The sequence below is a fragment of the Alexandromys fortis genome, unplaced genomic scaffold, assembly GCF_014885135.2.
Source record: "Alexandromys fortis isolate MF-2015 unplaced genomic scaffold, M_Fortis_MF-2015_v1.1 scaffold_73, whole genome shotgun sequence".
Lineage (NCBI taxonomy): Eukaryota > Metazoa > Chordata > Mammalia > Rodentia > Cricetidae > Alexandromys > Alexandromys fortis.
The window spans coordinates 2802251-2811820 of NW_026067959.1; the positions used below are offsets into that span (position 1 = coordinate 2802251).

General features: G+C 45.4%; 1 long non-coding RNA gene across 1 annotated transcript; it reads left to right on the forward strand.

Annotated features, from left to right (window-relative positions):
- Window positions 1–640: 640 nt before the first annotated feature.
- On the forward strand, window positions 641–4919 carry LOC126507981 (uncharacterized). Its single transcript, XR_007593681.1, has 2 exons — window positions 641–785; window positions 3831–4919. It is a non-coding gene; the product is annotated as an uncharacterized lncRNA (long non-coding RNA).
- The last annotated feature ends 4651 nt before the right edge of the window (window positions 4920–9570 follow it).

A 9570-nucleotide genomic window follows, 5' to 3' on the forward strand; every position in this document is an offset into this window, starting at 1 on the left:
GATCCCTCAAATCAGCACATCAGTTCTGCATCTGTAGGCCTACATGAAAGGAGACCTGAGTCTTAAGGTTCTAGAACATGTGAGGGAGTAAGGGGTCCTGGGAACCTGCCTCTTTCTTCACCACCCACCTCCAATCTGGTCAGGGCCCTCGGTTCTCAGTCCTAGAGATTAGCTTCTCTGGTGGAGGCTATCACAATGCAGCAACTTTCCTGTACTCAGTACTTATCCCAAGAGAAAGGCCAGGTTCTTCTTGCTAATGGATTTTGAGTTTCTCTCTCTTCTCTCAAACCTTCTTTCTCTTCTTTCTTTCTTTCTTTCTTTCTTTCTTTCTTTCTTTCTTTCTTTCTTTCTTTTTTTTTTGTGACAGAATCTCTTTCTGGAGTCCTGGCTGTTCTAGAATCACTCTGTAAACCAGGTTGGCCTGGACTGCCCAGAGATCCACCTGCCTCTGCCTCCTGAGTGCTGGGATTAAAGACATGCGCCACCACACCCAGTTTTCACCCCAACTCACACTATTTTTAGGAAGCAAAACAGCCTGGGTTTTTTTGAGTTCCTGTTTTTCCTGGTCACTTGTTTATCTTGGAGTTATCTCGTGAACTCCGGACAGATACCTCTGTGCACAGTTTCCTGGAAGTGAAGACCAGCAGTGAGCGTCACACATCCAAATGTAAGTGAATACAAAGTTGGGGAACACGGAGTCCAGACCGTCTCTCCTACGATGATTTCAACATGCAGCTAGTTCCCATGACAGAAGCTCAGAACAACACGTTCCAGGATCTTCTCAGGTTTGAAATTTAATTATAGAACACTTAAACTTAAAAATTAACTTGATAGGATGTGATCTTTTGACTTTCTGTGACTTGAAAATTTCACCCCCATGAGTATATGAGGAAGGGCCTGTTCCCCATTAAGGATAATCTGGAGAAGGTGTCGTCTTGTTAATGTTTGAATAGAAAAACGTGAGGGGAGAAGATGGTCCACTTAGCTAGTCTTTCCACCATCGTTAGAGTCCTCTTGGCTGCAAAGAAAAATACTTGTCACCAATGACTTTACTCCTTTCATTTTAAACTGCCATCAAAAGTAGGGTGCCGTGAATCGGGAGAAAGTATTCAGTCTTCCGTACGTCTGATTGCTTATTCTCATCAGCCAGTTCCTATCTCTCACTTTAATTCCTTTTCCATAAATAAAGATTGATTACACACGAACCGTTCTGAATACCTGTTGTGCACACTGGTCCAGGTGGAGAAGCGACTGTTGTGCCCTCTTAAAGCTGCCAGTCACAGGACGTCAGCCCAAATCCCCCAGGTGGTATTTGCCCAGATAAGATCATTATAAAACCTGTCAACTCTCTATCTCAGCTAAAGGGGGGGCAGTCCCCTCAGGGTCGGTACAGGACGCACCGGACATCAAATCCTCAGCTCAGAGGTTGATTTGCTACCTAGGAGGTGCAAGTGTTGGCGGGGCTGCAAAGACAGGCAGCAAGCTCAGCAAGCAAGCAAACAAGCAGGGAGCAAGTGTTTTTTGTAGGAGTCGGGTTTTTAAGGCGAGAAAAGGGGAGTCTGTGCTAGGGAGAGTTGGTAAGTCCTGACTGAACATATTAGCCAAACAATGAATTTTAATTGTTGGACCTTGATGGTTTGTCTCAGGAATGAATCTGTGGCCAAATAAGGGAATAGATGTTGGGGGCTAGCTTTAGGAATGGAATCTAATAGGTTTTAGCAAGAGGGAAAAGGGTAAAAGGCAAAAACCTGGTCAGTGCCATATTTCCCATGCTCAGGCCTGCGAGGGTCCTTCACTCAGGTTCTGACTGACATTTATAAAATCTGTTGACTATTTTGTCCTGCCTGGATCCCAGAGACTGCATAAAACCCGATTCCCAATTGAGTTTCTGCCACTAATGGCCATGACTCCCTTGGGTTGCGTTTCCTCTGAGCATGCTACAATATAAGGGAAGAAATGGAAAAGCAGGAGACAATGCACTTAATTTAGAGAAATTCTTGAACTGTGCTATAAAGAGCAGATTTCATTAGGAGGAAGTTTTCAGAAGGCATTGGATGGAGAAGGAAGTGGGAGCCACAGGGAGGGGCACCGACCAAAGGGACTTTTCACAGCCAAACTATGCACCAAGGAGGAGAGAAACGAAACTTGCAAACAGAAACAGACAGTTAAAGCTCCAGCAAAGGAGGGAAGAGAAGAGAAGCAGATGCAGACAGGTGGCGAGTTCAGAAGATGAGAAAACCACGGGTTTAGACAAAGTCGCCAGTAAGGAGAGGGGTAACTAGCGGCTGATGAAATCGATCGGGGCCGTTGGTTTGGACTGAGTTCCTTCGCTGAGCTCCACATGGAGTCGCTCCAGGTGAAGTTCTACACTCCCAAGGAAGTGACAGCCAAATGCACACACAGGCCAGCTTCAGATGGCCAAGACAAGGCCGGTTCCACCCTTGTGAGCAAGGAAGGTGTGAGCGAGGAAGGTGTGAGTCGGGAAGGTGTGAAACAATCAACTTGTTCCTTTCTAGCCCTGCTTGCTTGAGCCTTTCATTCTCTATCAACTTTCTTCGTTCAGCGCTTCAGACCCTCGTCTTGTAGAATGAGTGCCGCACAACTCTAGCATCACAAATCAAAGCTAAGATCTTTAGTGGACAGTACTTTGATCTGTAGACATAGCCGACCTAGTCTGGTACATCGGACCTGGTTTCTAAGCGTTTCACATTACTACAAGTAGTTAACATTCACAAGGTAGTTCAAAGGTACAGCCGCTGTTCTAAACTTAGTCCCCATGTTTAAACCTAGCAACACCCTAACTATTGTCGTACACTGTTTGTAAAAGTCTCGAAGCTGAGAAGAGATAAGACAAGGATTCTAGCTTTTACAGGCTGGCTCTGACCCTAGCCTCTAACCCTGCACAATTGTTTCCTCAGAGTGTCTGACCGATGTCGAAACAGTCAGCACTCAAGTCCTCAGAGTTTCTTTTCCCTTGGTGAGTAGGGGGAAGGGTCACTCCTAGCCCTTGGAGGGAGGTTAGTATGAGGTTCTACCTGTGAGTCACTGTGATGTGCCCATCTTCCCTGGATCCGCTCATAAGGTCATTTACTCTGTCCCCTCTCCAGAAGTCAAGTATGGAAGCTAGCGAAGGGGGCTCTGGGGCCCTTGAAGATGGGGAAATACTGACATAAGCTAGCTCAGTTCCCTTGCCAAACCCTCGGTTAACCTTCGGTGGTTTCAAGAACTAACCCGCTGATTTATCAAGCGGCTGATGTTCAAGAGTTATTTCAGTAGCTATGATTCACCCTCACTCCCTGATCAATACATGGCTGAGGTCAACGAGCCCATCAGGTGATGTTTATCAGGGTGCTTCCAAAACAAGCTGTCATGAACAAGAGTTGGGACTCCTTGTCACAGTCAAATATAAAGGAGAACCTCAGTGGGGGGCCAGAGAGATGACTCAGCAGTTGAGAGCTCGTACTGCTCTTCCAGAGGATCTGCATTCCCAGCACCCAAGTCAGGTGCCTCCCAAAGGAATGTTAACTCCAGCTCCAGAGAGATTGGACATCTCCAGCCCCCACTGGCACCTGCACTCAAGTTCACACACACGCACACACACACTTAAAAATAAGTATTAAAAAGGAGACTCTCAGCAAAACAAGAGAGGCTGGGTTTGTCTTCTTCAAGACCAGCAACCTGGCTAAGGAGGAAGCGTCACATTGTTGAAGACTAAGCAGGCTTTCTGCACGGAGCCGGTGGAAGAATGAGTATACTGTCATCCTGAAACTGGACTGGGGGATCCCCAAGACCAAAGTGGATTTCCTCATATTCTGGTTCTCTATCCGCAGGCTCCCAGTTGCAGAAATGTCGGTGAGACTAGAGCCCCCGGTTATGACAATGAGGAGCCTTCTGAAGACCAAGACCCAAATATAAACTCACTATGCTCAGGTTTGTTTAACTAGTAAAGCCCTGGCCCACTGGGCTCCAACTGAACTCTCGATCACTCCAGCTGCTGAGGGTGATGACCCCTGGGGGAGGGAGGAAGAACAGAGGGTGTGGGCAGAATGGACACTTGCCAGATTCTCTGGGGAGAGAGATGCCCTTCTTCCCTCATCTCCCACCATGCACCACGGTGCACACTGTCATTTGCTTGTGAAGGGCAAGGAAGAGGCTATCTGATGATATTAAATAGGGAACTGAGAAGGGAAAAAGAGATCTAAATGGTGTATGACCATTGCCTACGTCTCTGTTCTCCTGCCATAAAGGTCCTAGAAAGAATGTTCTGGATTTACCTGTGCCATGTGACTAAGAAGAAAAAAAATCCCAGGGGTGTAGAGTCTTGGCCCTAACATTTTAGAAGACTGTAAACTAAATATCTGAACAGAACAGGGCCTAGATGTTTCGTAAATATGACTTGAAATGATCTTGTCTAAAATAAGGGCAATTTGAAAACTCTGAGTTGAGTTTCCCAGGCTCGGCTTTTGGTCAAGTATTGCAGTTGTTTAGGCTTCCTGGCCTCAAGTTTAATTTAAAAAAAAAAAAAAGTGACATAATCCTCCTTGTGAGCTCTGCAAGAAGCAATCAGCCACCTCGTGTCCTGAGTGCCGCCCATCGCGGAGACGTGCTGAGAGCTCTAAAATACCCTGGTGTGTATCTCAGAAGACAGATGTGACTGCAGTCTGGTGTGTATCTCAGAAGACAGATGTGACTGCAGTCTGGTGTGTATCTCAGAAGACAGATGTGACTTCAGTCTGTTTCATAAGAAGCTGCCAGAGCCATAAAATCACAAAACTGAAGTGCTCAGAACCTGTGAGACGCCATTGTCCTGTTTCTCATTTGTACAATGAATATGCTGAACGAGAACATCTTTTAGTATCCTCACAACTGTGGAAGTCCCCAATTAAGCATGCACATATAATAAAGCTATACCCATGGCATAGCTACGTAAAAGAAGTCCATAAAGAATCAAGCTGCACTTTATAGTAAATAAGTAAGCATTCTTAAAGGTTTATACGACCCATCTTTTCTGTCTGTCTTTCTTTCTTTTCTTTTTCTTCCTCCCTCCTTCCCTCCCTCCCTCTCTTTCTTTCTTTCTTTCTTTCTTCCTTCCTTCCTTTCTTATTTTTCTTTCTTTTCTCTTTTTCTTCCTCCCTCCTTCCCTCTCGCTTTCCTTCCTTCCTTCCCTCCTTTCTTTCTTTCTTTCTTTCTTTCTTTCTTTCTTTCTTTCTTTCTTTCTTTCTTTCTTTCTTTCTTTCGAAGTTAGCCTCACCAGAATGTGAACTCAAAAGCGGTCTTCAGTTATGGTTACGATTGTGTGGTGAAATCCTATGGCCAAAAGAAACTTGGGAAAGGCTTACTTGCCTTAAACTTCCATTGCACTTTTTTAAGATACAGATAAAATCTCAAGCAGATTCCTTTGCCTTTTTAGGTCCCCAAACATCTGTCACATGAAAAGCTAGGAACTGTTTGGGACTGAGGCTTTAGTTCGGTGTCAGCGGCCTTACACAACATGTGTAAGGCCTCGGTGTGTAAGGCTTCGGGCTTAATTTCTACCAATAAACAGAGTTCAAAGCAGTTTAGAACCAAGGTACTGAGATCCCAACTTTATGCTCCCAAAGTCCTAGCTCAGGGTTGCTTTGCTCTTGAAAACATCCAGGGGTGGGTGTGTGCGTGGGGGGAGGGGGTCTCAGTGTCTTTGGTTTTTTTTTTTTTTTTTCTTTCTCTTTAATCGGCTTCCTTTATAATTTGTAAATGTTTTTAGCCTTCTCGGGCGAACCCCGGAGAGGAATAATGAGAGAGACTGGACACAAAATAGCAGCCTCTTTCTGTGGTGAGGCTTGTTAAAAAACGCCACACTCTACCTCCCGCTCTGGACAGCGGCCCTCGTCTCTAAGCAGCCTTCAATTCCAAACTCACCCTTCTGTCCGAGCCCTTTCTCTTGGGCAACATCAATTTCAAAGATGCTACTGGCTCCTACTGACACTTGCTCCTGGGACACTTTACTGGTGAATGATCTCACTTTAAAATCTTTCTCTCGTGACTGGAGTTGGGAAAAGCAGCCTCTTGGTGCCTAACGGGGAGAGAAACCTAAGGGGCGAGGCCTCCGCTGCGGACTGACTTCAGCATCTTCTCCCTTAGTAAGACTTCTATCCTCCCACCTCCCACACAGCTCACAGAGAGCTCTCTCTGTGATAACTGTCTTAGATAATTGGCTGATTCTGTCAAAAATGGGTCTTGTCTTTCAACGTGTTCTAATAGAGGGCTCTAGTAAACCCAATTTGTCATGAGGGGGTGTTTGACACTTACTCCTTTTTCCTTAAATCAAATTCTAAAAATGCTGAGCCTCTGGGCTTGGAGGAACTTAGATGTCTCAAGGGTCAATTGTTTTCAGGTATGGCCAGGATTTCATAAGAAACATCTCTTTGGCTCAGGTTCTATTTAAGGAGTACTGGATTCAGTGGTGTTTGCTCTAATTCAAACATTTATAGGGGAAAAAATAAGTGTTATGTCTAACACTGAGTCTCACCAATTTCAACAAATGAGGGTTATTTTTGTTTGGTTTGGTTTTGTTTTCTTTTTGTTTGTTTGTTTGTTTGGTTGGTTGGTTTAGGGTTTTTTTTTTTTTTTTTTTTTTTTTTTTTTTTTTTTTTTTTTTTTTTTTTTTTTNTTTTTTTTTTTTTTTTTTTTTTTTTTTTTTTTTTTTTGAGACAGTTTCTCTGTGTAACAGTCCTAGCTGTCCTGGAACTAGCTCTTGTAGACCAGGTTGGCCTTGAACTCAGAGATCCACCGGTCTCTTCCTCCTGTTTTTTTTTTTTTTTTTTGAGACAGTTTCTCTGTGTAACAGTCCTAGCTGTCCTGGAACTAGCTCTTGTAGACCAGGTTGGCCTTGAACTCAGAGATCCACCGGTCTCTTCCTCCTGAGTGCTGGAACTAAAGGCGTGCGCCACCAGTGCCCATCGGTTTTTTTTTTTTTTTCAGAAGAAAATAGAAATAAGATCTAGTAAAATAAAAACAAAAAGAGTATTTTGAGTTGACTCAGGCAATGAATTCCATTTACTCAGCTTTTAGCTTTTCCTTCTGTATGAAGTCTGACAATAAATGAACCTTATTGTCACAGCTCATTCCACAGTCTGCATGGCGGCTTAAGGAAGCATTCTGTAGTACAACTTCCTCTTTGTGGAGACAGAAGAGGAATGGTTTCATCCAGGAAACTCATTCTTTCTGTTAATGATCTATGTGTGAGGAGATCTATGCGTTAGAGTACCCCGGCTGGGGGCCGCAACAGTTGGATATGTAAGACGCTGTTATTCACCGTCCCTACCAGATAGGATCACAGTGCCAGGTGTGTAAATACGGTTCCTCCAGGGGAACACTGGGGATTCCACTAACTCACAAATAACGACTTCACCCTGTCCCACAATGACCCCTTTTGACTCGAGACACATAACTAGCTTCACTCCTAAAAGCAACCTGAAGGTCAGCTTGTTCGTTTACTATTCATCCAATTATCAGAGATAAGAAACAAGCGGTCCAGCTCAGCAGATTCGAGAACAATCCTTGAACAGCTCCCTTGTGGAAGAACACTACTCTGCCACCAACATTCCAGGAAATTTAATGAATGACTGGATGCCAGGGGCCAAAAACCAATTATTTGGCTGTATTTTATGTGCACTGGTATGAAGGCGTCAGATCCCCTGGAACACACAGTTCCAGACAGTTGTAAGCTTCCACGTGGGTGCTGCCGATCAAACGTGGGTCCTCTGGAAGAGCAGACAGTGCTCTTAACCGCGGAGCCATCTCTCCAGCCCCCAATTTATAGCATATCTAAACAGGAAATCCATCACCCCGAGGTCTCTATTACTCAGTCCATGGTTAGTCTCTGCAGTGTCTAAGCGCCAGTTCCCAGACCAGAGGTTCTCAACCCGTGGGTCCCGACACTTACAGCGGTTGCAAATCATGTCCTGAATGTTTGATAATCACATAGACTGCCAATCTCATTTTGGCACTGCACTAAAAGGAAAACTGTGAAATTGGGTTTATTTAAATGTTGTTTAAGCGAGAGAAATAAGAGCAGTTTAGACATTCCCCCCCTTCTCCTTGGGAAATAGCGTGACCTACAGTGGATGCTCAGTGACGATGGCCCTAGCAATAAAACAAGCATGGGAACAAACATTTTCAGGACAGGCAGGCCACGTCACTGCAGCACTCGATTCAGAGTCAATTCTCCAGTAACCCTTGTAGCCACACCGCATAAAATCCCGGAAACGGTACAGCCTGTCACCCTGGTCCTGCCCTCGAGGGACATGTTTCTGTTACCACCCTCTATCATGGTAAGACCTTCTCTGGGCATTCTGTTGGCTCCGGGAGTAGCTAAAACCAAGAGAAGCTTTAAGAAAGAGCCTGTGTTTAGCCTGGAGTCTCAGATGAAGTGTGAATTAACCCAGAAGTGTAGATGAGAACAGCTGACAGACCACACACAGGAAAGCTGAGAAATGCGACAAAATACAGATACTTCAAACAGTTCGATAAGATTGACAGAAAGAGGACGGGGTGGGCGCTGGTAAACAAAGGACACACAGAAATCCCTGAAGATGGTTTTGTGAGATGCGGTCATGAGGATCACCCTCCATCAAAGGGTTTGTGAAAATGAGTAGCTAAGTGACAGATATGGTATTTAAAATACTGGTTACGGCACGAAGAACAGAAAGGAAGTGGGGGCAGCAAGATTAGGAGGTTGTCACTAGGTGGGGGAAAATGATAACCAGAAGGCGATGGACAAGAACTAATGTAGTCACCGGACATACGGAATATGGCACAGGATGGTGGCAAGGATAGCGCTGGGGTTCTGATTTCAGCCACTGGAAACTCTGGGACCATTCACTTAGCAAGGGTGGCAGCTGGAGAACAGACGAAGGCATGGACGCCAGAAACTCTGTGCAGGAAATGCACATTCGGAAATGCTGGTCGGAGGCATTCTACGTGGAGATTAGCAGACTACTGAACTTCGATTTTATTCTCGTTTTACCGTTTTGTCCTATTGCTCTTGCCATTGTGGCTTTACATAGTGTCTCACGGCGTAGCCCAATGCCTCAGCCTTTTAAGCACTGGGATGGCAGGCATACGCCACCAAAGTCAGCCAGACTATTGAACTCTAGGAGAATCCATAGCGGGCTCTAGAAAATTGTGGTGAAAAGACAGATACCACAAAGCCAGCTCAATTTTTCATGGTCAACAGTATTATGCGCTACTTAAAGTACAAGCTAGGTGACCCTGGTGGGAAGGAGCCTTGATGTAGCTAGTGGGTTATCAATGCTGGGAAGGTGGTCCAGTGGGAAGGACTGTTACCATTTATAAAGAGGTAGTGGGGGACCCGTCCCAAGAGGGGCGGCAGTGGGTCACCAGAGGCCTCCATGGGAGACAGGTAGGTATGCCAGGCAGAGGGAGTTTGGGTATAGAGTTTATTTAGGGGGAAGGGAAGGAGAAGGGGGAAGGGGAGAAGGGAGGAGAAGGGAGAGTGCTACTTGCCTTGGCAGAATCAGGAGGTTGGGGTGGGCGGGGCTTGCCTCTTAAAGGGACAGGGTACCCAGG